The sequence below is a fragment of the Rhinolophus sinicus genome, linkage group LG06 (genome assembly GCF_036562045.2).
Source record: "Rhinolophus sinicus isolate RSC01 linkage group LG06, ASM3656204v1, whole genome shotgun sequence".
In the NCBI taxonomy this organism is placed as follows: Eukaryota; Metazoa; Chordata; class Mammalia; order Chiroptera; family Rhinolophidae; genus Rhinolophus; species Rhinolophus sinicus.
The window spans coordinates 164,148,960-164,172,102 of record NC_133756.1 but is presented as its reverse complement, the minus strand read 5'-3'; the positions used below and the strand labels follow the sequence as shown (position 1 = coordinate 164,172,102).

Sequence of the window (23,143 nt, the reverse complement as noted above, 5' to 3'; positions counted from 1 at the left end):
AAGGAGTTATAGTATTTACTCCCTGTGTGTGTTCTGGAATATTCAGGCCCCAAACACAACTTGTTTTTTTTGTGTGTTTTTTTTTACCCAAGTGCTTTTAAAGACTTCTTTGAAATGTGGGACAATTATGCAAGCAGGAAAAAAAAAACAGAGTATCTAGAGCAAATATTTAACCTTGCCCTTGGTATGTGGAAGTCACTGGCCCATGTAAATCTCTCAAGCATGTCCCCTAAAATGGACTTAAACTTAAAATATGTTGTAAAATATGTGTTAAAATTATATATATATATATATATATATATATATATATATATATATAACATTGTATGCCATATTACATATGGTATGTGTATATGTATATATATTTACATATATTTATATTATATGTATACATGTGTATATATGTATTTTTTTTCTTCATAGGGAGACACAGATTGGGGTTTCGTCTGCGGAAGGGAAGCTCCCTATGCTGGAAGCGTGCTGTTTACATCACAGCCTGGACGCTGGTGTCCCCCCCACCCCTGTCAGACCGGAGATCTTGGAGGCAGGAAATACTGTCTCCTGCCAGAATATTGGACAGCTCAGGACACAGGAACCTCCATAGCTCGCTCAGACAGTCACAGCACCTGCAGGGTGCAGTTACCAGTCAAGTATTAGGGCCTTGAGAAAGGTATTAGTCGAAGGCTCAAGTGCAGGTTGGGAGGAGTACATTCGCCTGTCTCAGCTCCGAGCCGGGGGGACCAGGGGCTCAGGACAAGCCCCCTTGGGCTTTGGCAAACTTAGGGATCCCGGAGTCCTGGATGTGATAGCGTTCCCGGGCGTCTCCGGAGGGTTTCGCCTCTTGGATTCACCCAAGCGGTTGGCTTTTATCGTCCCCCCCCCCCATCTTTTCTTGGCTCGGAAGACACAGTTCTGCGCACCCCTGGATGGAGGGCGCCCAGGCCCAGGTGGAAGGTGGCTTGGGAGCAGATGGCAGCGCATAGCCAGGCACAAAGTTTCTCTGCGCTCTGCAAACCTCCTGACGTGCAGTGGCCTCTGTATTTCCGAATCCTATTAACGTTAAATACTCTGGGGCGGGAGCGGGCTGCGTTCGGGATAATCGCGGAGAGAAACCGGGCTTTACAAAATACGGGACTTTCTGGTCCGCTGGGTTTTTCCGGGGAGGGGGGCGGCTGCCGCGCTGCGGGGGCGGGGCGGGGCGGGGCGGGGCGGAGGAGGGGGCGGGGCGGGGCGGGGCTGCCAGGGCGCTGGCGGGCCGGGTTGCTACAACAGACCCTCACGCCGCGCGCGAGCCGCCGCCGCGGGCCGGAGCAGGTGGGGCAGGTGGGGCGGGGACCACGACTTCGAGCGGGGGATATCTGCGCGGGTAGCCCACGCAGGTCCTGGGCCGCCCTCGCCCTTGGGCGGCGAGAGGACCCCTCCCCCACTCTCGCCGGTCCCAACCGCCCGCGCCGGGCCAAGGGGAGGGACAGCCGAGCTGCCCCAGAGAGGAGCCCCCGGCCCCCAGCAGCAGCGCGGGGCGGGGCCGTGGCGTCCCCTTCCCCCCACCTCCGACACCTGAACGGCGGTGGCGGTGGCTCCCGCGCCCCGGCGTGGCTGGGCGCCGCTCGGGTCCCCGCGGCCGAGCCAGGTGCGCGCGGACGCGGGTGCTCCCCGAGGGGCTCCGACACGCCCCGACTCGCCGAAAGCCGGCAGAGGCCTGGCATAAGGTAAGGCGGCGGCCGGGGGCGTGGGGCGGGGATGGCTGGGATACCCCGCGCGGGACAGGAAGGACAGTAGGTGGCTCCCGGACGCAGGACCCTGCTAAGCAGCTGCTTTTTAGGTGCGTCTGGACTCAGGGAGCACGAAGTACCGGGTAAACGCAGTCCTGGACCCACAGAATCTGTGGATGGGGGTTGGGAAGACTGTTCCGCGTGTCCGGGTATGGGTCGCTTCTTTGTAGAAACCCGCCCTCCGCCTCGGTTTTCTTTTGGTTTAGGGACCGGTGTAAAATGCTTCTGAAGCGGCGTGGGCTCAGCGTGCAGGAGCACCACATTTGTCCACCTCGCGCGTGAAACCCCTCACCCCTAGCGCGCTCTGCGCCTCCCCCTGGGGCAATGCAGGTGGACCTACCTTCCTTCACCCCCTCAGCCCAGGGTCTTTTGGCTCTAGATCGCCGCCCGCCGGTGGGGTGACCTGGGCTTGCGTTCCCCGCGGAGGTGCGGGAGCGGAACCGCCAGGGGGCGCGCCGGGGGCGGACACCCGCCCAGCGGTCTCAAGGTCCCTGGAGACCCTGCTGCTCCTGCCCGGTACCAGTCCCCAAAGCCCCCATCCAGGTGAGCGCGGCTGGAGCAGCGGGCTTCGGAAGGCCGATCCCGGCGCAATCGGTGTAGGCACCTGTGTCGCGGGTCGGGCACCCGGGTTTCCCGGGTCACTCAGAGTCTCCGCCAGGTGTCCGACCTCTGCCCGCCGCGCGCCCCAGCCGGGGTGGGGGACCGGCTGCGCAGGTGAGCGGCCCCCGCGTCCCGCGGCGGCCGCCGCCGCCCGTGAATTATGCAGGAGGCTGGCACCGGTGCGCTCAAGTTGCTCAAGTTTCCCTGGCAACTTTCGCCCGGGCATCCCTCCCGGCCGCCGGGCAGCTCCGCCCGCGCAGCCCGGCCCAGGCGCCTCCGCAGGGCGGCCGGGGCTCCGGGCTCGGGGAGCGCGCCTGGAGACACCCACCGCGCACTCGCCACCTGAGCTGGGGCCGCTGGATCGCGCGAGCTGGTGCGACACCGACGGGGGGGCCTCGCGGTCCGGCTCCGGAGGACGCAGGCCGCTCCGAATGCCCTCACGGTGGGTCTGTGCGCCGCCCCTCTGCGCGGGATGGGAGGGCGGGCGCGCGGGCGAGGTTCGTGTTTCCCTGGGGCTGAGGGCGTCCAAAGGGGGCGAGGCCGGTGCTGGTGACCATGGGCTTTCGCGACCGAGCTTTTAAACCGACCTTGGGCGACTGGATGAGAAAGCGCTTGGGCCCCTTAGGTAGGAGTTCAGGCCGCGATGCTTAGGGGCCTCGGGACCCGCTGCTGTGGGCACGGTCTTGGGGGTCCTCAGAGGCCATCCGAAAATAAATGGTTTCCACGTGGAAATTCGAGGTAGTAAATTGGATAGCGTGGTGACCTCTTTTTGTTTGAAACTCAAGTTCGAATTAATGAGGTCAACCGCTAATTAAACTAAGCTCCAAGAAACTGAGGTAATTTCGAAAGTCCTCTGTCGGGGAATGGGGTTTGATCTCCACCTGGGCCGTGTCCCTAGGCCCTGCTGACTGTGGCTGGGAGAGCCCCTGGATTTAGCCTTGACCCAAGTGTCCTGCAGTTGCATTAAATAATAATTAGTGAGACCTGCCCGGCACCTGCCTGTGCCTGGCGCCCTGAGGCTGTGGGAGTCTGAAGAGCCCCTGCTTTTGGAGACCTGAGTTTTCAAACCACTGTGGGTGATAAGCTGGCTGCCTTGGATTAAAGAGTTGAAACTTCGTCTGTCTGGAGCTTTATGTCCACCTGCGTTTGGTGGTTATTAAGGGGGGACGTTGATGTGGCTACAGTAAGGGGTTAAAAAGTGGGAGCCAGGAAGTCACAGCATCCTTCTGGAGGCCTGCAGGGGTGGGGGGCATAGCGGGGGAGAGGACCCTTGTCTTAATAGGAGTTAGGTGTCTTCATTGTGGCGGGATGGAGAGCTCCCGGGCAGCTGTGTTCTAAAGGAACTGGGTTCCATTATTATGCTGAGGGATTTCTGGTTTTCCTAGAGGGAGGAATTGGGTGGACCCCTGTGCTTCTTTGGGCCCCGTGGAAGGAGACCCTAACCCTCCAAGTGTCTGAAGCAGCTCTTTATGAATAAGGCGATTTTGCCCATAAAGACAGTCTCGGTGGGCGCCTGGCTGCTTTGCACAAATGACTTCCCGCTGTGGTGGGGTGGTTCTGTCTCCCGGTTCCAAGGACAATTCATCTTCAGGTGAGTCTCCAGGAGGTTTTCACTCATTCATTTCTTTGGCAAGGGCTCCTTGTTGTGTTCAGGCACCCGCTCCCCTGGCCTCTGGGGTCACCGCATGCAGGTGAAGCAGGTGACTTGCTCCAGACCTGGGGGGGGGGGCAACCTAGGAGGAGCCTGGACCCTGGAGAGTTGGGGGTCGGGGGTGAGGAAGCCAGCTGGAAGAAGATAAAGGTGGTCCAAGATAGCCTGCGTTTATCTCATCAGCGATGGGCAAGAAGATGGGAGGGAAGCTTGGAACTAAGCAAACCAGGCCAGGAGTTAGCCAGCGTACAGGAAATCGCTGGTGAACCCGATTTTCATAGGGAAATCATTCTTTATCTTACCCGCTCTATTTCCAAATAGGTAACAGAGGCCTAATGATAGGGACCCTGGTGTCCTTGTCATCTCCGGGGAGTAATGGGGACTTTTCCAAAGTGGGGTTTAGTGTGGGAGTTGCCTAGGGGGCCGAGAGGGTGCCTCCTGCTCCACAGATATCTGGAGGTGACGCTCCCATTTGGACCCCAGGCTCTGACCCCTGAACGCTCTTCCTGGGACCCCAGCCTCCTGCTTTGTAAACTGAAGGCCCAGCTTCCCCTCAGGCCGTTGGGTCTGGACCCTGGGACCCCCCTCAGGGGAGCAGCCAAGGGGAAAAGCCTGTGGAAATATACCTGACAGTCTCTGACAGTCAGGGCTGGAGCCCCAAGGAGGGGACAGTTAGGATCTTTGTATCATCCAAGTGACCTCCGGCAAATGTACTGAATCCTCTCTGACTGAAAGGGGTTTGGGGGGGGCGTAGGGTGAGGAGGAAAGCTCCCCAGACAAAGCCTGGCCTTTTCCATCTTGGAGCCCCAGCCTTTCACTTAGGTGCTTGTTGAAAGACTGTGGACTGACTGGGTGCAGGCCCCCCACCCGGCTGGGTGACTCTTATGACCGGGTGACCCTCGTGACCACAGCACTGCACCTGACCCACACACCCAAATGAGAGGCCTGCCCCTCTGCCAGTCAGAGGTGATCTAGGGTACATCGGATTTTCGCTGCATGGTGCATACAAATGACCTCAGCAGAAAGTCACCTGAGGGCCTGCTGCTGGCACCAGGCCAGGAGCTGGCCACAGGTGGCCGGGGACTTCCAGGCTTGTGGGGAGGAAGCACACAGTGGGACAGGGGCTGTGATAGAGGTGACCACTGGGTATTGTCGGGCACAGAGAGGGTCCCTAACCCAGCCTGGGGGAAGTGGGGGGGATATAAGACACCTGGAAGAGGTCAGGTTGTCCTATTATTCCTTTGCTGGTCTTCACATGGTTTCCGTAGTTCCCTAGGTGGGCAGAGAGCTGCTGGGTAATGACAATCACACAATCACGGTAGTGACAGCAGCTGCAAAGGAAACGCCAGTGCTCTTATGTTTTCCCTGCTGGGCTGCACTCTTGCTGTAGGTGAACAGTTCTTATAACCCCCAGGGAGAGAGGGCGGTTATCATTCCCACTTTACAGATGGGGAGCCTGAGGCTCAGAGTGGGGAGCCACGTGCCCTGGGCCACACAGCTAGTGAGGGGGCAGCTGGCGTTGCACCCAGGCAGCCTGGGAGGGAGCCTAGCCCTTATTCCCCTCACCACATGCCGCTCGAAGATTCATCCGGTTAGAAAATTCTTGTTACGTGTAATGTATGATAAAGCGCTCCCGTCAGTGAAGGGAAACCAAAGTTTCTGATCGGACTTCTGGATGTTAAACACCTTTTTTTCTTTTCTTTGAAAGCAGAGTTAAGAACTTTTGAAATGGCTAAATGAATGTTAACAGCATTGGCTCCAGTGGTGTTGAGTCTGTCTTTGGGGTACAAGGATGCTTCTGGCATGAGCCTTCCTACCACGCAAGGGGTTTCCTGTCCTAATGGTGGGGGAAGGTGAGCCCAGGCTGAGCGAGAGCCTGCCCAGGGCTGAGGGACAGAGACCTGGATCACTCTTGATGGATGTGTCAGGGATGGGCCAGCTGAGGCACCTGTCACTTTTGGGGAGATTGAGGTCCCAAAAGCCTACAGTGCTGCTGGGAGTGTGGGAAGCTGCAGGAAAGAGCAGGGTCCCCTGATTGGCTGCCTGATGTCAGTGTGGGAGGGGCAGGACCGGCATCCGATGACTGAGTTGGACAGTGTTTGAAAACTTGTGTGGTTTGCCCAGGACTCTCGGGTGTGGCTCAGTGAGGTGTGTGCGGGTTGAATTAGGCCACGAGCTCCTAGTGCCAACACAGATTTCCATTGATGGTCCTTAGGGGTGAGGGGCTCCTGGCCACCCCCCCCCCCCAGAAATTCTGACTGAAGCAGTACTGGATCCTCCTCCCAGAGGGACTCCACCCTCAGACGGTTTAGGAGCAAGAAAGGCTGAAGGTTTCAGTGGGCGGGACACTTGACTGTAGTCCTGGGCTGCTGAACTTACAAGGCCTAACTTGGTAGACCCCCCGGAGGCATCCATTGGGCAGATAATTATCCACCCAGGGGCTGCTCCTGGCTGGGGCCAGTTTCTTCCCCAAATGTTTGCCTCTTAACTCCCTAAAAGGGTTGTTTTTATGAAAAGTTCCCTGCACTGTCTTTGTATAAAAAGTTCAAATACCCAGCAAGGCTGAAAGAATTACACAAGGAACGACATCATCCCCACCCCAGATTCTGACAATGACTGTTGTACTGGATTTCTCATGTGTTCGTAAGTCAGCATCTAAAACTGTTCTTCATAGATTTAAATGTTTGCAAAGGATGTAGAACCTCGTCTGGGAGGCAGATTTTGGCATTTTAAAGTAACAGTTCCCTATCTTGAGCTGTATCCACTGCAGTGTAACTCGGTGACCTGGCATCCACCTGTCCTTGACAAACCCGTGAGGGAGTCAAGGGATGGTCACTGTGCCTTTCCTTCCTCGAATTTATTCTGCTGCTGCCACAGAGAATTTTGTCTTCACGCTTGTACGTCTTTTATTAACCCACCCAATGTATTCCTCTGCAAGGAAAATATACATAAATTGACTTTTAAAAAATTTCCTGTGACCTCAGGTTGCTGAGTATTTAGAAACATTACTTCTGTATTGAGAAAGCGGTAAGCTCAGACACGAAATACATTTCCGAGTTTTAGAAATGGGAAAAGGGAGTGTTACTGGAAGTGCCTCTTTTAGAAGCAGGAGGTCATAAAAATGGTGGCGTGAGGTAAGCATCTTGAAATATCCCCTGGAATTTATAACAAACAGAACAACTATAACTCCACAAAGGACTCCCTGCACAGCAGACAGGCAAGACGAAGAAGCCCACTACTGAATTCACCTAAAGGTGGGTGAATCGCGCGAGCGGGGGATGAGGGAAAGGAGAAGTGAGGAGACAGAGCCACGCGGGCGCAGGACGCAGACCTAGCTCAGTGCTCCGAGCTCGCTGCATCCCGGAGCCACCACAGCTGCGGGAGATGGAAGAAGTCGGACTGCTAAGGCTCTGTTTATGGCCCACAGGGCTGAGGGGGCAGCATATAACACGGCTGAACCCAACGCTCATGGCAGAGACCTCGGAGAAAAGACTGAGGGAAGAAGGCTGAAAATGGTGGTTTAAGTCCTCACTGCCGAGCAGAGAACAGAAGCCTTAGGCACTGAGACTAGCCGCCCCCTCCCTCCCCTCCCAGAGCTCGCCCCGCCCCCACATGCCCGGTGCTAGAAGCGGAATAGTAGCAGTGTCAGATCAAAACAGAATATTTGCAGTTCTGAGAACTGTGGACCGCAGACATGGACTCGCAGCCCAGCTAGTTCCAGCAAATGGGAGCGAGCTGTGGAAGCAGGACTGGCTGTGGTGGTGGTCACCGCCATTGCTCTGGGCCACCTCTCACACCCCACCCCACCCCGGCCCCAGCTATCTGGGTGGGTCCCTGCAGGAGTAAACAGAGCTGCTGAAGCACACAGGCTCTGAATCTGGAGCTGGAAGAGCTTCGGAACTTCAGAAGCTCTCCACATCCCCTCACGAAGGTGGTGCCCTGAGACACAGGTGACCTGCTCACAGAGGAGAAGCCCACCTTCCATGGGATCCCCCTCATTGTGTGAGAAGTTAGAATAGTGCAGAGAAAACATAACTACAGTGTGAGAGAATAAAAGGCTGTAGTCGGAGAGAAAATAAAACATTCTACCAACACCTACTGGAAAACAAAAGAAAGACCTCTGTTGCAGAACCCACTCCTGTAGATGTCTGGGAAGAGATATAATAAATCATTAATTTCCATGAATAACCAAGGTAACAAGACAGCTCAGAATGAAAATGAAAAGTCTCCAGAAAGTGAACTTAAAGACATGGAAATATGTGACTTAAATGACAGAGAATTCAAGATTGCAGTTCTTAAAAATCTCAACGAGATGCAAGAAAACACAGACAGCTAGTTTAATGAACTCAGAAACACAATCGAAGAACAAAATGAATATTTTACCAAAGAGATTGAAATTTTAAAAAAGAGCCGAATAGAATTTCTGGAGATTAAGAACTCAGTAAAAGAAATGAAGAATGAAGTAGCCAGCTTAGGTAGTATAGTTGACCAGATGGAGGAAAGAATCAGTGACATAGAAGATAGAAATCTGGAAATGACACGGATAAAAGAAGAGACTTGAGACTTAAAAGAAATGAAAGAACGCTACAAGAACTTTCTGACACCACCAGAAAGAGCAATATAAGAATAATGGGCATACCAGAAGGAGAAGAAAGAGAGAAGGGAACAGAGAATATATTCAAACAAATTGTCGATGAGAACTTCCCAAATTTGTGGACAGAACTGGACCCTCGAATCCAAGAAGCAAATAGAACACCTAATTACCTCAATCCCAACAGGCCTTCTCCAAGGCACATTGTATTGAAGCTGTCTAAAATCAAGGACAAAGAAAGAATCCTCAAGGCAGCCAGGGAAAAGAAGACGGCAACCTACAAAGGAAAGCCCATTAGTTTATCATCAGATTTCTCAGCAGAAGCTCTACAAGCCAGGAGGGAGTGGAACCAAATATTCAAACTACTGAAAGAGAAATTATGAGCCAAGAATAATATATCCAGCAAAGATATCCTTTAGATATGAAGGAGGAATAAAGACCTTTCCAGACACACAGAAGCTGAGGGAATTTTCTAACACACGAGCTGCACTACAAGAAATACTGAAGGAGGCTATTCAACCAGCATAAATAGGGATAATTTGTGGCAACCAAAACTTAAAAGGGGGGGACAGTAAAGGCCTGAACCGGAATATGGGAATGGAGAAAGTAAGCGTGCTGAAGAAAATGGAATAATCTAAATATGAAACTTTCTTTTGCATAAACTTAATGGTAACCACTCAAAAAAAAAAAAATCCAGAACTGAAATATATAATGTAATAAAAGAAGAAACAGAGGCCAAAATCATAGAATACCACCACACAGAAATAATAGACAACAACAAAAAGGCAAAGAAACAATGGAGACACAGTCTTACCAGAAAACTAAAGATAGAATGACAGGAAATCCTCACATATCAATACTCACCCTAAATGTAAATGGACTGAACTCACCAATAAAAAGGCACAGAGTAACAGATTGGATTAAAAAACTAAACCTAACTATATGCTGCCTCCAAGAGACACATCTCAGCTACAAGGACAAACATAGACTCAAAGTGAAAGGGTGGAAATTGACACTCCAAGCAAATGGTACCCAGAGAAAATCAGGTGTAGCCATACTGATGTCAGATGAAACAGACTTCAGGATAAAAAAGGTAATGAGACAAAGATGGGCATTTCATCATGATAAAGGGGACTATACAACAAGAAGACATAACATTCATCAATATTTATGCCCCCAAACAGGGCTGTCCCCTATCATCTCTGATTTTCAACATAGTGTTGGAAGTCCTAGCCAGAGTAATCAGGCAAGAGAAAGAAATAAAAGACATCCGAATTGGGAATGAAGAAGTTAAATTGTCACTCTTTGCAGATGACATGATGCTATATATAGAAAACCTAAAGACTCTACCAAAAAGCTATTAGAAATAATACACGAATACAGTAAAGTTGCCGGCTACAAAATCAATGTACAAAAGTCCATTGCATTCCTATACACTAACAATGAAATCTCAGGAAAAAACAAACAAACAATTCCTCTTGCAATTGCAACAAAAAGAATAAAATACCTAGGAATAAACTTAACCAAGGATGTGAAAGACCTATATGCTGAAAGCTATAAGACATTTTTGAAAGAAATTGAAGAAGACACAAAGAAATGGAAAGACATTCTGTGCTCATGGATTGGACGAATCAACAGAGTTAAAATGCCCATATTACCCAAAGCAATATGGAGATTCAATGCAATCCCCATCAAAACCCCAATGGCATTTTTTAAAGAAATAAAACAAAAAAATCATCAGATTTGTTTGGAACCACAAAAGACCCCGAATAGCCAAAGCAATCCTAAGAAAAAAGAACAATGCTGGAGGTATCACATTTGTGGCCTGTACTACAGGGCTACAATAATCAAAACAGCATGGTATTGGCAGAAAAACAGACACATAGACAGATGGAATAGATTGAGAAACCAGAAATAAAACCATATAAATATGGAAAGATAATTTTTGACAAAGAAGCAAAAAACATACAATGGAGAAAAGACAGCCTCTTCAATAAATGGTGCTGGCAGAATTGGAAAACCCCGTGCAAAAGAATGAAACTGGACTGCTATCTGTCACCATGTACCCAAATTAATTCAAAATGGATCAAAGACCTAAGCATAAGACCTGAAACAATAAACTGCGTAGAAGAAACCATAGGTACTAAACTTATGGACTTTGGGTTCAAAGAGCATTTTATGAATTTGACTCTAAAGGCAAGGGAAGTAAAAGCTAAAATAAACAAATGGGACTATATGAAACTTAAAAGCTTCTGCCCAGCAAAAGAACTATCGACAAAATAAAGAGGCAACCAACTGAATGGGAGACGATTTTTGCAAACAGTGCCTCCAATAAGGGACCAATATCCAAAATATACAAGGAACTCATGAAACTCAACAACAAAAAAACAACCCGACTGAAAAATAGGCAGAGGACATGAAGAGACATTTCTCCAAAGAGGACACACAAATGGCAAATACGCGTTTGAAAAAATGCTCAAAGTCACTAATCAGAGAAATGCAACTAAAAACCACAATGAGATATCACCTTACCCCAGTCAGAATGGCTATCATCAACAAGACAAATAGTAACAAGTGTTGGAGAGGCTGTGGAGAAAAAGGAACCCTCATACACTGTTGGTGGGAATGCAGACTGGTGCAGCCGTCATGGAAGGCAGTGTGGTGCTTCCTCCAAAAATTAAGAATAGAATTACCATATGACCCTCAAAAATCTGACAACATTTATCCATAAAGACGTGTGCTCCAATGTTCATTGCAGCTTTGTTTACGGTGGCCAAGACATGGAAACAACCAAAGTGTCCTTCGATAGATGAATGGATAAAGAAGTTTTTGTATATATACACAATGGAATACTATTCGGCGGTAAGAAAAGATGATATAGGAACATTTGTGACAACATGGATGGATCTTGAAAGTATAATGCTAAGTGAAATAAATCAGACAGAAAAAGCAGAGAACCATATGTTTTCACTGATATGTGGTATATAAACCAAAACAACAAAAGACAAGGCAAACAAATGAAGGAACAAAAACTCATAGACACAGATAATAGTTTAGAGGTTACCAGAGGGTAAGGGGGGAGTGGGAGGGGGGCCTCTAGAAGAGGGTAAATGGGGTCTAATATACGGTGATACAAAGAGAACTGACTCTGGGTGGTGAACACACAATATGAGATATAGATGATGTAATACAGAATTGTACACCTGAAATCTATGTAACTTTACTAACAATTGTCACCCCAATAAACTTTAATTTTAAAAAAAGCAGGTGGTGGGTGTTTTCCAGGTTTAATTAAAGTCTTAGATGAGTTAGCCCCCTTTGTTTGGCTTCTGGGAGCCTGGTCACTGGGGCATGTCCCCTCCCACCGAGGCTCCCAGGGGACCTTTCGAATGTAAAAGATGATAGCGGCTGCTGGGAAAAAGGACAACCCAAGGCCTTTCCAGAGGAGCAGTTTGGGGAGACTCTGATGCCCTTTAGACTGTACCCCTTGGAAAGGGTCCGACCTGTTTGAAGCCCTGCGGGGGAGGACGGAGAAATGGACAAGATTCTGTCATGCCCTCAAGATTCCCTGGAGAGCCACGGTCTTGCAGATGGGGCTGTCCTGCCCCAGACTGTCTTGGGTTCCGGCCATTAGTCCTACTTCCTCTGGCTGCACAGGAGAAATCAGAGCCAGGGCCCAGATTCCTGGGTGGGGTGGGGGAGTGGCCGGCAGCCTGGACAGTGGGGCTGGCCCGATGCTTTCCAGGGACTCTGATGGATGCCTGAGGGAGGGCTGGATAGAGCCAGGGGACTGGCAGGTTAGGTCAGGGTGTGTGTGGGGGTGCCTGAGGCTCAGGGAGAGGGTCACATCCTGAGCTGAGCCGAAGACCTGCCTGGGACGTGGGAAGTGAGCCTTTGAACCTTCCTGAAAACTCACCATGGGATCCTTTCTTCCCTGGGGAGAAGGAAGCTGTGTGAGGGTGGTGGTGGGGCCCTTCTTACTTATAGCAGTAAGAGTACAGGACACACCGCTCCTGTCGGGGTTTTTCCTGCTCCCCCCAATCTTTCTCTTCTTGATTTCAATGATTGTTTTGCCCTCCCGTCAACTTGTGCCGGTGGCCTGACAAACCGCGGGCATTCCCCTGCTTCCTGTGGGGCCCAGGTCCCCAGGAAAGGACAGGGCCCGGCTTGTCTCTGTATCTCAGGGTCCTGAGTGGCCCCAGGGGATGTTTGCTGAATGGAACGCGTGGGCTGGAAGGCAGCATGGTCAGTGTGGCAGGAGCCAGTGGGGATGGTTCCAGACTTTCCCTCCCAAGTGTGGACGCAGCTCCCAGAAGTCACAAAACCAGTCAGGCCACAGGCCGGTTCTTCCTCGGCCTCCCTCGGAGGGTTTCAGATGTGGGCTGGCCCTGTGGCTGCACTCAGGCCTGGCAGCGTGGTGCCACAGGCCTCGGGGACGTCGGGTTTCTGGGCAGGTGGCACGAGGACTTCTGTGCACCAGGATTGTGCCTGGGGTGTGTACTGGAGCTGGGCACATGGGGACGGGGTGGGGGCTGCAAGTGGCTGTGCTTAAACAGCGACTCTTCTGTCCAACACGGAGTCCAGGTGCAGACAGGCCGGCGTGTGCTGTCCCTGCTGTCCCAGCACCAGCTGGGTGAATGCCACGTCCTTGGCCCCGGACCTGCTTTCCTGGAGCCACTCCGTGGTCTGGAGTTCGTGGAGTTAGGAGACGCTGCCAGTGGCTAAAGGGATTAAAGGACGGCCTGTCTGTCTTGCGGCCTCCTGGTTCTCGTATGTTCTGATTGTTGGGGTTCCCTTCCGGGGGTGTCCCTGGCCAGGTGAGTGACTCAGGCCTGGTGGCCGGCGGGCCTGTGCCGAAGCTGGCAGGATTCCTCCCAGATGCTGTCCTGTGTCTGCCCTGTAGTCCGGTGGATGGTCCCAGCAGCACCTGTCCCTTTACTTGTCGTTTAGGACGCACCTCTGAAGTTCATTTGGGGACTTGGGGGGTCATCAGGTGGCCCCACCCTGAGGGACAGGTCCGCTGATGGCAGAGTCTAGGATTGTAGGATATGGGCTCAGGGAAGGCAGCAGGTTCCATCCACACCTGGGTTTTGATAGAGGCCGGGGCACTTCACTGCGCAGGTGTAACCTGATGTCACCAAAAGCTACTTTGTGGGCAATGACAGTTGGGAAACAGGCATTTCCTTTGACAACACTGGAAAGGCAAGAAAGCCTGTTTTCAGACCCCAGTGAGGGGTCCACACGTGGAGGGAACTGCAGACAGGTGGGATCAGTGGGGACGGCCACCAGGAAGGAGGCAAATCTACCTGATGGGAGAGAGAAGTCCCCACGGCTTTGAAGCAGTGATGGCATGGGCGTCCTTGGTCCTCGCAGAGATGGGGCTGAGGGTGGAAAGGGGGGTCATGGACAGATGGCCCCCGAGTGTGTGACCTCCCAGGCCAGGGGCAGGGAGCACGCCGCCAGTGGTCCAGTCGTTTGCCAGGTCATTGCTGGCTTGGTTCTCAGTTTGCCTCAGGGCTCTGCTGGGTCTGGGCTCAGCAGCCATGACAGTTGTTTGGGGTGAAGATTGTCCCTGGAGCTGGAGGAGGGGGGTGTGGAGAAAGGGCTCAAAGCCCAGAAAACCCCAGACCATCCCTGTCCCCAAGCCACCCATGTCGCCGCCTGCAGTTTGAGGAGCGGCCTGTAATGGCCTGGCCGGTCCCTTCCCTTTGCTCCCCCGTGGGGACATCGGTAGAGGAGCTTAGGGTGCTCAGTGAGGGGCCTCGGAAGGTCCAGGGTGAGCAAGGGGCCCCTTGAGCCCTGGGAATCACAGAAACAAGCTTCCTCTTGTCCAAATGCTCAGGTTTCCAGGGGAGACCCCGGCACGGGGAGCAGAGCACGCTCAGGGCACTGGCCTACGCCGGGCATTTTCTCCCGGGCTTAGAGGACACGCCTGATATTTGGGTCGTTGACTAAGCTCTGTGGTGTCTCGTGGGGGGCAGGGTAGGGGGTGGTGGTGGTGGTGGGGTACGAGGGGGGGGGAAGCAGAGGCAGCTTTTAGAAATGAGACTGAACACTTTGCAGGGAGGGACCCTGCTGTTATGTGCTCCCCTGCCCTCCCGCTGCCCCCCAAGCTTGGATCAGTGTTTGTTGAACGGTAAGTGGGTGTTTGTCACCGAGTGCATACCTGACCACCTACCTCTGTATATATTTGGTCCTTTAATCGCCCCCAGCCCCTCTGTTGGACGTAAGGCTCCAGCTGGCCGGGCACCCTGCTTTGATCATGGTGATCGCGGAGGCAGACAGAGTGCAGTGGGCTTAAGTGTGGTTCAAGTTCTCTTGTGGAGTTTGGTTTGTTCTGCGTTAGACCCCTTGTTACGGAATGGTCCATTTCACGGGCTCTTGTAACTTCTTTCTAAACGTCAGTAACTTCTCAACCCTCAATAACAGGGTGACCTTTTTAGCTGAACTTGGAACGGTGTCAGGCAATGTCTTGACTTTGCGGGAAAAGCTGGGCTGACTCATAATGGCTGGGCTGGGGGGGCGTTTTCTCTCACCTCCCCCCACCCAGCGCATGTTGGGGTGAGGGCGCTGGGAGGAGACTGCCCCTCAGGTTGGTCCTTAGTATTTGGGGGTGTTGATTCTACTTGAGTAGCACGAATGTGCAAGGAGCCCAGATGAGGGAGTGAGGGTTGACGCCCCCACGCCCCCAGCCCCCACCATCCTGCTTTCTGTCTGTGAATCTCACCACTGTGGGGACTTAGAGTCTCCCTGGGTCTGGCTGCTTTCACTTCGTCTGACGTCTGCAAGGTTATTTGTGTTGTGGCAGCGGTTAGGGTGTCCTTCCCTTTTCAGGCTGATTGATACTCCATTGTATGCAAGGACCGTGTTTTGCTCATCCGAGCATGGACCCTCGGGTCGCTTCCACCCGGCTGTTGTGAGTCACGCTGCCAGGAACGTGGACGGGCACTCTCTTCAAGCCTCTGCTTCCTGAAAGCACGTCTGAAGCCGTGACCAGCCCAAGGCCATCTGGTCTTGGGGTTCCGAAGCTGAGACTCTCCCTCCTCACCTAGCCCCACACTGCTTTTTTAGCAGCCCGCCTTTCTTTTTGGACGTCTGGATAAAGCAGGGGTGGCCCCCGTATGTTGGAGAAATCGTGGAGCCTGACTCCTCTCACGTCCAGTGTTCTCGTTCCCCACGGAGGTCAGACGCTTCTTTCTGGGAACCTGATGGACGTCTCACCTGTGTGGGTCTAGTCCAGGTGTAGGGCAGGACCCAGGGAGGTGCTGGGCCAGAGGCGGTGGCAGCGGGGGCGTGTCCCCGGCAGGTGTTGCTCATTAACTAATTGGGTGCTGTCTGATTGCCTCGTCACCTGAAACGTGGGTAGCTTGTGCAATGTGTTGTGTGCTGATCTCAAGAGCCGTCCATGTTGGAGCGCGTTTGCTGGTCCAGTGGGACCCCAGGTGGCCTGTGTGGGGCAGGGCGAAGGGGGCCAGGACAGCCCCTGCTTCTGGAAGCTTTGTCGTGGTGACACCTCAATTAATAGCTACTAAAAAAAATCAGTTTTGACCAGGGGGTTCTAGTCTGCATGTTCCAACTGCTGTATAGTGTTTCAGGCAATGGGCAGTCCCGGTTTATCTGTTATGCCCCTGATGACGTTTAGGCTCCTTCTCGTGTTTGTCTCTTTCCGCTTGTGCTTCAGGGGACGGTGTCCTTGTCCAGGGTGTGTCATTAGAGCAGAGGTCGCAGAGGCTGTGGCCTGAGGGGACACTTTCCTGACCCTTTGTGGGGACAGAGCCCCAGAGAGTAGTTTACAGGCTCTTGGCCTCACGTGGAAGGGTGCTGGCTCGGGTGGTGGATGGCCGTCGGCTGTGGCTGATTGGCCGTCGGCTGTGGCCGGTTAGCCGATTGGCTGCTGGTATAACTGCTGCGGCTACGGAGGAGAGCCGAGGAGAGCCGAGGATTGCCGAGGATTGCCGAGGAGCTGAGCAGAGCCGAGGAGAGCGGAAGGGAGGAGAGGAACAGGGTCGAGAGAGTGGAGGAGAGTCGTTGGTCTGTCGGTTGGCGGAAAGGCGGACGGCAGGTCGCGCGTCCGGTGGGCCCAGCCTCCAGTGAGACCATAGTGGTATGAGTCCCCTACCTATGGCTCCGTGGGTGTTCCTTTTTGGCCTCACCATGTCCTGCGTTCTTGTGTGGGGAGCGGGAGCAGAGACCCCGCAGGCCGCCCCCCCTGAAAAATGGCACAGCGAGCAGGGTCTCCCGCACAACACCCTTCCTTCATTTGCTCTCGGATGGGGTGTGTCGTGTGGGGCGGCCTGTGGGTTCTCTGCTCCCGCTCCCCACATAAGAACGCAGGATATGGTGAGGCCAAAAAGGAACACCCACGGAGCCATAGGTAGGGGAGTCATACCACTATGGTCTCACTGGAGGCTGGGTTCACCGGACGTGCGCCCTGCTGTCCGTTTCTCTGCCAACCGACCGACGACTCTCCTCCACTCTCCTCGACTCTGCTCCTCCGCTCTCCTCCGCTCTCCTCTGTAGCCGCAGCAGTTATATTAGTGGCCAATGGCTCAATGGCTACAGCTGACGGCCAACTAGCCACAGCTGATGGCCATCTACCACCCGAGCCAGCACCCCTCCATGTGAGGCTGAGAGCCTGGAAATTGCTCTTTGGGGCTCTGTCCCCACAGGGTGGTACCACATTACCATCCCACCCGCCTGGCTGCAGGGATCTCTGTGCCCCCATCCTCACCGAGATGCTGTGTCACCTGCTTTCTGATGGTCTGACTGGTGGGCAAGTGCATGTGCGTTGGCGTTGCCTCTGTCACAGAGAGCACCTTCTGTGCATGGGTCATTCAGCTTCCCATTGCCTGCATTTCCTCAATTCCATATTCTTTACCGTGGGTCACTTGTCTGCTTCCTGCTGGTTTGTAGACGCTCTTTGGATATTCTGGATCCAGCTTCCACTGGCTTGGCTTGTCTTTCCACTTTTGCTTACAGTACGCAGACTTTTGCTGTAAAGAAGTTTTACATTTGGGTGTGGTACATCCTCTGTACCCTGTCTGATGTTTGTTTTTCAGATTATCCCTTCTCTGTTGTCAGAAGACATTATCCTGGATTCTCCTCTAATTTAACATTTTGCTTTTCATTCGTTTTTTTTTTTTAAATCCATGTGGAGTTAGCACCTGTGTCTAGTATTAGGTAGGGAGCCAATTTGTCTCTTTCCGCTCCAGCCCCTGATTGCTTTGTCCCCCCACCCCCATCTGTCATGGACCCAGTTCCCAAGTTCATTTTGGGGATTGGTTTCCAGGCTGGGCTGTCTCTTCTGTCCCATTGGTTATTGATCTGAGCTCTAAGTTCACACTGTGTGTTTACAATCCCTTAAAAACAAGCTTTGATCTTGGCTGTATTATCTCCTTTAGAACGCACACAGCCACATTGCAAATTACCCCATTTTGTGGTTGAGAAAAGGCCCCGGCTCAGAGGTGTGGGTCAGCCCAGGGCTCCCAGCTGGCACGTAGCACAGCCAATCCGACTCAGACACTGGGAGGCCGGTACTCAGACCCCTGGGTGACACTGACGTGCTGGGTGGTGTCTGAGGTTCAGCCTCTGGGACACGTGCTCCCCCCCACATGAGGGAACCAGGGCAGTGCTGAGCAGTTCTGTGTAATTGTGCCGTTTGGTGTGGCGGCCGCTAGCTGCACGTGGCCCCTGAGCACTTGAAACATGGCTAGTGCCACATGTTGCAACGATAATATTTTGCAGGTATCGGGGTAAATAAAATTTTCATATGTCCTGAATACTGATTTCAACTTAGTCTTTTTCTTTCATTTAAAAAAATGGGGCTACTAGGAAATTTAAAGTTGCGTTTGTGGCTTGAATTCTGTGCCTATGGGACAGCTCCGGTTTGTGACATTTCTTACTGGGGGCTGAAATCTGCTTCCATAGTTCTTGCTCCCCGCCCCCGCCCCAGGCTTCTTCCTTGTGGCCCCCACCTTCTTGTTGTCTGACACAGCTCCCTTCCAGAAAGATGTGCTTTCTGTGATTTAGCACCAAGGGCCTTCAGTGGAGGAACAGGAGAGATGTGTTAGAACCTCTGTCATCATCTGCCCAAGGGGGGATGCATTCCCCGCCTCAGAGAAACTTGAGGTTGGAGGGAACCCCGGAGGTTCAGAATGTTGGTGATGAAAGTCCAGCCCTTTCAGAGAATGTCGGGCCTCAGAAAGACACGAAGCCCTGGCCAGGGTCCTAGTAAGTTTCAAGGTGTCCCCAGGGCTGAGCGGCCCCTCTGTACCCTGTGGCCAGTGGGCTTAGTGTGGCATCCCAACCCTAGACGAAGCCCAGTGTAATAGCTTCTGGGGTTTACTCTCCTAGAGAACTCAATTCTTACCTGAAGTGTCCGGGGATAATATTATTACCATGACTTCACCTTCACTGCTGCCTCAGACATACAGTTCTCTGGACCCCTGTCATGTGGGGTCTCTGGTCCCACTCCTCACATAGGAACGCAGGACATGGTGAGGCCAAAAAGGAACACCCACGGAGCCATAGGTAGGGGAGTCATACCACTATATTCTCGCTGGCGGCTGGTTTGGAGACACAGGAAGCAGGAGCCACAATCCGCCGGCCGCTTCTCTGCCAACCAGCCAACCCCACTTGCTAGCTGCAATCCACACTTGCTAGCTCAGCCACAACAGATATATCGTGGCTAACAGCTAACTGGTTACAGCTGATGGCCATCTACTACCTGAGCCAGCACCTTTCCACGTGAGGCCGAGAGCCTGGACACTGCTCTCTGGGACTCTGTCCCCACACCCCCCTACAGCATTCTCACAGTCCTGCAACTGTCAGTGTGTGCGGTCACGTGAAACACCTGGGGGATTTCCCGGCAAAATGTAACCCACGCTCGGCTGCGGGGTCCGTGGCCTGGGGTGGGGTTCATGCTTTCGGGGAGAAAGGAAATACCTCCGAGGTAACAGACCAGCCGCCAGCCCCATGACGCCCCACACTTGGGGGCTAAAACGATTTCTTAAAAAGATGTCCTTAATAATGCCATAATAAATAAACTGCTGTTAAATATTTGCTATTACCGATGCCGCCACATAAAGTAGTTGTCTGTGTCTTTGTCGATTGGTTATTACTGTTATTATTTGCGTGTTCTCTCCAGACGTTGTCAGAATACACTTGATCGCCCACCTGTGCCGGGCAGGTTCAGGCCTGTGAGCTGGGGGAGTGTGGAGTGTACACCATCCTCTGGGACTGCGGGTCTCTGTGTCCGTCGTACAGAAGGGCCCTGAGGTCCAGAGAGTGGCGCCAGCTGGGGTTCTGAGCTCAGCTGGCGCATCATGTGTTTTAACCAGGCCAGTCTCACAACGGGGAGGACGAGAGCATTTTGTCCAGCTTCCCTCCCGCGTGTCCATCGCCTCTGGCGTGCCCAGTGGCCTCCATCTGTGGACAGTCCTCTCCGACAGACCTTTAGTTGGCTCCTCTCCTACTGACGAAATCTGTCCCCTGTAACTCTGTGTTTGGGTAGCCCCTCTCCCTAGACCTCTGGGAGGGCGGGGAGGGCACAGGTGGCTTCAGCTTTTCAAACATGCTCCTGAAGGACTCGGGCACGCCAGCACCTGGGAGACAGGAGTGTGTGTTTCAGCGAGTGCCCTGTGTGCACGGCCTCTCGTGGCACTGCTGTTCTGCCCAGAGGGTTTTGGGTGGTCTCCCCTCTCTGCTGTTGCGCCAGAATCTTGGGACTCTTTGCACTGTCCCCAGGTGCATGTCCCCGAGGTAGGTGGTGCATTGTGGTGCCTGGAAGGGCTCCCTGGCCAGGTCTGCCACGTAACTGCTGTGTGACCTTGTACAAGCCAGGGGCTGTCTCTGAACACCAGTTTGTTCATCCTTACAACGCAGGAATGACATATCTCAGATGGCTGTGGGCATTAAGAGAGTTTACTCACAGTCATGACTGTAACAAGCAGTTGTGTACTGTGATCTGCCTTCGTCATTGTGATTGGCAGTGTGTGCTAATCTGTTTAGAGACGGCCCGTGCCTCCTGTAGGTGTCTGAGTCTGAGGCTGTCAGCTCCCTTCCTCTGTCCTGTTGGGACCTCGGGGTCAGGGGCGGGACGTGTGTGAACTCCCGCCACCGCCTGTTCTCTGTGGAGCCTCTGGCCTGGGCTGTGGGAGTGTGGGCCGAATTCACAGAGGACCTCAGGGTGATGGCACCCCCGGCGGCCCCTCCCAGGGCACCTGTTGCCATTGTGGGGACATTGGCAGAGCTCCGCTCTCACCCCATGTGCACAGGGAGTGGGATGGAGGCGGCAGACTGTCCATCACAGGGTGGGTCCCACGGTGGGGTTCTCAGAGAGTGGGAACCTTCCCCACTTCCGTCCCTAGGAGCCCCAGATGGCGGGTGGGGGTGGGGCGGTGGAGTGTGCTATTCCATCTGGGCCTTTTTGGCCCTCACATGGATTTTCCTGACGTCGATGTGCTTTTGTTCATATGACATTTTATCCTGCCATCATTTATTGAAGAGGGAGAAGGGGAGGGCCTGGGAGGAGATGGGCTATTCATTAAGTTTGTAATTTGGTTAGAGGCCCTTTCTAGAAAGCCTGCATTATGGCGGGGTGGGGCCTCTGGTGTTGGACCAACCAGGGTAAAATCTGCTTTGCCAGGGTCACCTGTGTACTTACCTGGGTGCCCACCTGGGTGCCCACCTGTGTGCACCATCTGTGCCACCTTGGGAGTGGCTTCATCCTTATCTCATGATTCTGCAAGTTGGCCATTTGAGCGGGACTCACCTGGACGGTCCTTGTGGTCCCCTGAGTTCACCAGTGGTCAGCTGGTGGGCAGGCCTCACTCACGTGTCTGGGGTTGGCTGGTTGTTGGCTGGGGCCATCTGTCTCTTATCACCGGGCAGGCTAGCCCGGCTTGGTCGGTTGGTGGTCGTAGAGTTCCCAAGAACAGCAAGAGAGCGCGAGCTCCCATGTTCTGGCTGTTTGTAAGTCTCAAAATGACCAAGTCCAGGGTCACTGGGAGAGGACTTCCCCAGATGGAAGATCCCGGGAGGTGCAAAGTGATTGTCACCCTTCCTGTGACAACCCACCACGGGCAGTGTCCGAGAGAGAACCCATGTTAAGTCCCTCCCAGTGGCCCATGGACCCCCAGGCCCTTCACCCACATGACCCACCATGCAGATGCCAGGTTGGGTTTCAAGCTTTCACCTGTCACAGGATTCTGTGGCTCAGCCAGCAGGCGTCATTAATATTTTAACTTTGTTGCCGAATAATTTTACACGGTAACTGTTACTACCTGATTCCAGCCGGCACTGCTGTTCTCTCCTCCTCAGGTAATTGAGCTGGAGACGGAGGAGAACTATGGTAATAGCGTCCTGTGGCCCAGGAGCCGAGCTGTGGATGAGCCAGGCCCACAGCCACCTTCTTGCCCGTCCGACGTTTTGGACAAGCGATTTCCCAAAAGAGGCAGAGGGGCGAGTCCGGACCCCTTGCTCTGGTCCTGGCCGTGTCACACAACACCTGCGGGACCTCAGGCCTCGCTTATCTCATCAGGAGAATGGGCAAATCAGATGAAGCCACAGTCCTGACAGCACAGCTCTGCCTTGGTGTGGACAGCACGGTGGGGTGGGGAGGCGGTGTCCCCCCTCCGGCCACTGCCCCAGGGGTCGCCTGTGACAAAAGCTGGAGATGAGAGACTTCTTTTCCTCCCCTCCTCACCCCTGAGAATGTTGGCATTTTGCCCTGTTTTCAGTGTTTTCCCCCTTCCCCTCACTCGGTAAAGTAGATTCTGACCTTCGTGAGCTGTTTAGAATCAGAGGTTCTTTTATTATTATTATTATTATTATTATTATTATTATTATTATTATTGAGGTGAAATTCACATAATAAAATTAACCATTTTTAAGTGCACAGTTCAGTGGCGTTAAGCACACTGTCAACATTGTGCAACCGCCACCTCTGTCTCGTTCCCAGAATTCCAGTTTTCATCACCCCAAAGGGAAATCCCATACCCATTAGCAGTCACACCCGTGTCCCCTCCTTCCAGGCCTGGCAGCCACCAGCCTGCTGTCTGTCTCTGTGGATGTGCGCGTTCTGGGCGCTTCCCATAGTGGATCCCACAGGAGGAGGTCTTTTCTGTCTGGCTCCTTTCATTTAGCAGGATGATTAGGGCTCGGCCACAGTCGTGTGTGTCAGAGCTTCATTGCTTTTTACGGCTGAGTCAGCCACCGCGTGGATGGCCCACACGTCTGGCCATCCCCCTGTTCCTGGACCTTTGCTTGTTTCCACTTTTCGACACTGTGCGCGTTGCTGCCGTGAGCAGTTGTGGACAAGCTTCTGTTTGAACACCTGTTTTCACTTTGGGGCAGCAGGTCCCTCCTGACTCTGGGAAGGACCTGCAGGGAGGCGCTATTCCAGCTGCTTTTCTGGACGAGGGGAGAATGTTGGTATTTCCTCCGTTTCTGGGGGGCCTGAAAGGCGGTGCCCACCTGTGCTCGCTCATTTAATCCCCAGGACTCCAGGGGTGGCATCTCCTTTATTCC

At 53.2% G+C, this 23,143-nt stretch overlaps 1 protein-coding gene across 14 annotated transcripts in view; it reads left to right on the top strand.

Annotated features, from left to right (window-relative positions):
- The first annotated feature begins 1,236 nt into the window (after positions 1-1,236).
- SHANK2 (SH3 and multiple ankyrin repeat domains 2) overlaps positions 1,237-23,143 on the top strand; it is a 457,209-nt gene continuing 435,302 nt past the window's right edge. For 10 of the 14 annotated variants that reach the window (XM_074336881.1, XM_074336889.1, XM_074336888.1 and 7 more), the window contains exon 1: positions 1,238-1,709. The gene's annotated coding sequence lies outside the window, so the exon portion shown is untranslated. Of the gene's footprint in view, positions 1,710-2,087; positions 2,815-23,143 lie in introns of those variants that run through there. The other 4 variants (XM_074336891.1, XM_074336890.1, XM_074336892.1 and 1 more) reach the window with 3 other exon arrangements.